We start from the raw sequence: 4,480 nt of genomic DNA, 5'->3' as shown, positions 1-4,480 counted from the left end.
TCGTGATCCGCCTGTCTCGGCCTCCCAAAGTGCTGGGATTACAGGCTTGAGCCACCGCGCCTGGCCTATTCTTTAGCTCTAATAATATTTGCTTTATATATATGGATGCTCCACTGTTGGCTGCATATATATTTATAATTATCATAACCTCTTGCTGAATTGACCCCTTTATCATTACATAATGAGCTTCTTTGTCTCTTCTTACAGTTTTTATCTTGAAATTTACTTTGTCAGATATAAGTATAGCTACTCCTGCTCTGCTTTACTTTCCATTGGCATGGAATATCTTTTCCCTTTATTTTCAGTCCTATGTGTATCCTTACAGGTGAAGTGCCCAACACAAATACTTTTATTTATTTGAGACAGAGTCTTGCTCTGTCACCCAGGCTGGAATGGAGTGGTGCAACCTCAGCTCACTGCGACCTCTGCCTCCCGGGTTCAAGCGATTCTCCTGCCTCAGTCTCCCAAGTAGCTGTGATTACAGGTGCATGCCACTGTGCCCAGCTAATTTTTGTATTTTTAGTAGAGACGGGGTTTTGCCATGTTGGCCAGGCTAGTCTCGAGCTTCTGAACTCAAGTGATCTGCCTGCCTCAGCCTCCCAAAGTGCTGGGGTTACAGGCGTGGGCCACCTCGCCCAGGCCACAAATACTTCTAAGGGATCTTTAATCACTTGACCCTGGCCAGCTTTTCCAACCTCATCCCTGCCACTCCCCCCATGAAACATTCTTTGTCTGAGACACAGCCACAAATGATTGCCCACCACGAACTTTCAGGCCTCACATTCAAGCTGTTCCCTTGGCCTTACATGCCCCCTCCCCTCACCTAAACAACTCTTACTCATCTTTCCAGTATCAACTCAGGCTTCTGGGCCTCTTAGAAGCCTTCCCTCCAGATAGTCCTCTCCTTCTCTGTGTTCTGTTTAACTTTGCATATCCTTTTATCTTCAGTACAGAGGCTCTTAGATTAGGAATTTGTCTTCCAAATTGCTTCACTGGGCTCAAGCAATCCTCCTGCCTCAGGTTCTGGAGTAGCTAGAATTATAGGCATGCTCTACTATGCCCAGCTAAAATATTTACATATATATATATATATATACACACATACACACACACACACACACACACACACATATATATATATATATACACACACATATACATACATATATATATATAATTTATTTATTTTGAGACAGAGTCTTGCTCTGTTGCCCAGGCTGGAGTGCAGTGGCATGATCTTGGCTCACTGCAACCTCTGCCTCCTGGGTTCAAACGATTCTCCTGCCTCAGCCTCCTCAGTAGCTGGGATTACAGGTGTGTACCACCACTCCTGGCTAACTTTTGCATTTTCAGTAGAGATGGCGTTTCACCATGTTGGCCAGGCTGGTCTCGAACTCCTGACCTGGTGATCCGCCTGCCTCAGCCTCCCAAAGTGCTGGGATTATAGGTATGAGCTACTGTGCCTGTCCATTTTTAATATATTTTTGTATAGAGACCAGGTCTCACTATGTTGTCCAGTCTGGTCTCAAACTCCTGGCCTCACGTGATCCTCCTGCCTTGTCCTCCCAAAGTGCTGGGATTACAGGTATGAGCCAACATGCCCAGCAAAAAGCCCCAATTAAAAAAAAACTTATTATTATTTTTTTTACCATGACACAGCCTCAGGAGGTCCTGATGACATGTTCCCCAAAACCCCAATTTTTAACTCCCAAGCTGCTCTGCCTCTCATATCCTATTGTAATCACATGTCCTTCATCCGGAGGTAGTAGTGGAAGGGTAATGATCTGCAGAGAGATTGAAGAGAAAGGAGTTGGACTGTAAGAATATTCTGTCTTTTGTCTAGTGCTATTCAAGGCCAAACACCCTGTGTCTGGCAGACTGGGGTCTCTGGAGTAGCTGTATTTCCTGGGACCAGGAAAGCTAGGTCAGTTTTTCTGGAGACCATCTAATGCCAAACTGTCCTTCTCTCTCACGCTCACTCATCTTACATTTATGGAAACCTGGCTACATTTCCCACACTGTGCTTGATCTTGGGGATATAATGGTCCTGGGGGCAGGATAGGCAGAGAAACAAAATCCCTGCAGCTCAACATGGTTATTGCCATCTATAAAAAAGAGTTGGTGAGAGCACAGATGAGGGAGATGGGGGCCAACCCTGCAGGACAGAATCAAGGTGCAGGAAGGCTGCCTGGGAGACGTGATACTTGAGCTGAGCATTAGAGAAACATGCACCACATTTGCTTGCAGCATATTTAGAGTTTCACTTTTTACATTAAAATTGTTTTGGGTTGGGCACGGTGGCTCACACCTATAATCCTAGCACTTTGGGAGGCCAAGGTGGGCCATCACAAGGTCAGGAGATCGAGACCATCCTGGCCAACATGGTGAAACCCTGTCTCTACTAAAAATACAAAAATTAGCTGGGCATGGTGGCACGTGCCTGTAGTCCCAGCTACTCAGGAGGCTGAGGCAGGAGAATCGCCTGAACCAGGTAGTCGGAGGTTGCAGTGAGCCAAGGTCATGCCACTGCACTACAGCCTGGCAACAGAGTGAGACTCTGTCTCAAAAAAAAAAAAAATTGTTTTAATCCTCTGGGTCTTTGTTTTGGTATAAGATGTGAGGTTCAAATCTACCTTAATTTCTTTTCAAATGGTAAGCTAGTTGCAAATGCTTTTCAAACAATCCATCTTTCCTCACTCACTCGAGATGGTGCCTCTATCATATGCTACATTGGTATATATGCCTAATCTATTTTCTCGTTTTATTCTGTTCCATCAATCTAGAGAACGAGGCGCTAGACTGCAGTGGTAAAGTATGCAGGCTCTGGAGGAAGATCGGCTGGGTTGTGCCTCAGTGTCCTCATTTGTGAAATGGAGATAGTAGTAACTATCTTTCTTTCTTTCTTTCTTTCTTTTTTTTTTTGAGATGGAGTCTCACTCTCTTGCCCAGACTGGAGTCCAATGGCATGATCTTGGCTCACTGCAACTGCAACCTCCACCTCCCGGGTTTAAGCAATTCTCCTGCCTCAGCCTCCCAAGTATAGGATTATAGGCGTCTGCCACCACACCTGGCTAATTTTGTATTTTCGGTGGAGACCTGGTTTTACCATGTCGGCCAGGCTGGTCTCCAACTCCTGACCTCAAGGGATCCACACGCCTCGGCCTCCCAAAGTGCTGGGATTACAGGTGTGAGCCACTGCGCCCGACCAGTAGTACTTATTTCGTATGGTTGCTGTGAAGATTGACTGAGATAATGCACATGAAGCACTCATCACAGTGCCTGACACATAGGAATCATAGTGACATAGAGCTGACACATAGTGAATGTCAGCTGTTGTGATGAACCCTAGCTGCCCATTCCTGTAGCAGCAACACAGTAGAATGAAAGTGCTAAGAATATAGTTTTGGGTCCAATGGAACAGCTTTGCTGTTTACCATCTGCACAACCTTGAGCTAGTTACTTACCTTTTGCCCTTTTTGTGTCATGGTTTCCTCATTCATACATGGGAATGAAAAAGTACCTACTTCGTTTGGCTGGGCGCGGTGGCTCACGCCTGTAATCCTAGCACTTTGGGAGGCTGAGGCGGGCGAATCGCCTAAGGTCAGGAGTTTCAGACCAGCCTGGCCAGCGTGGTGAAACCCCATCTCTGCTGAAAATACAAAAATTAGCCAGGCATGGTGGCAGGTGCCTATAATCCCAGCTACTCCAAAAGCTGAGGCAGGAGAATCGCTTGAACTCGGGAGGCAGAGGTTGCAGTGAGCCGAGATTGTACCACTGCACTCCAGTCTGGGTGACAGAGCGAGGCTCTGCTCTGTCTCAAAAAAAAACCCCAAAAACAAAAAAATTTATAATTTATTATCTATCCTTATATGTGGTGGTGTAAGCCCCTAAAATGTTCTGGGGAGTGGCAGTCTTTCAGGGTCAAGTCTACTGTGTGTGAATAAAACGGACTTCCTGGATCTGCATCTGCAATGCTGGTGTCCAGCCCCTGTAGTGCGCCAATAATTGAAAGTCATTGTGACCAGTGAGTCCTTGATTGAGAAACCAGAAAGATTTGGGGTAGAAGTGGAGATGCCGCTAGGGCGTTGAAGTTGTATAGCAAGTTTTAAAAAATGTTTTTGGCCAGGGGCGGTGGCTCACTCCTGTAATCCCAGCACTTTGGGAGACCAAGGGGGCGAATTACCTGAGTTCAGGAGATTGAGACCAGCCTGGCCAACATGGTGAAACCCTGTTTCTACTAAAAACACAAAAATTAGCCAGGCATGGTGGCGGGCGCCTGTAATCCCAGCTACTCGGGGGGCTGAGGTAGGAGAATTGCTTGAACCCAGGAGGTGGAGGTTGCAGTGAGCCGAGACCGTGTCATTGCACTCCAGCCTGGGCGACAAGAGCGAAACTCCGGCTCAAACAAAAAAACATGTTCCCTGCCTTTAAGGTCTCATGGTGGTAAAGGGGATGGAGAATGACATATAATCCAGCATTT

The 4,480-nt window shown here is 46.4% G+C and overlaps 1 protein-coding gene across 2 annotated transcripts in view; it reads right to left on the bottom strand.

Annotated features, from left to right (window-relative positions):
* Positions 1-2,958: 2,958 nt before the first annotated feature.
* The window catches only part of SLC50A1 (solute carrier family 50 (sugar efflux transporter), member 1), a 9,979-nt gene continuing 8,457 nt past the window's right edge, over positions 2,959-4,480 (bottom strand). For both annotated transcript variants that reach the window (XR_001000271.1, XR_001000272.1), the window contains one exon: positions 2,959-3,030. The gene's annotated coding sequence lies outside the window, so the exon portion shown is untranslated. The remainder of the gene's footprint in view (positions 3,031-4,480) is intronic.

Source organism: Colobus angolensis, unplaced genomic scaffold, assembly GCF_000951035.1.
Source record: "Colobus angolensis palliatus isolate OR3802 unplaced genomic scaffold, Cang.pa_1.0 Scaffold77, whole genome shotgun sequence".
Taxonomy (NCBI): Eukaryota; Metazoa; Chordata; class Mammalia; order Primates; family Cercopithecidae; genus Colobus; species Colobus angolensis.
Note: the sequence above shows the minus strand (reverse complement) of the source record. Positions and strands in the feature narration are given on the sequence as shown.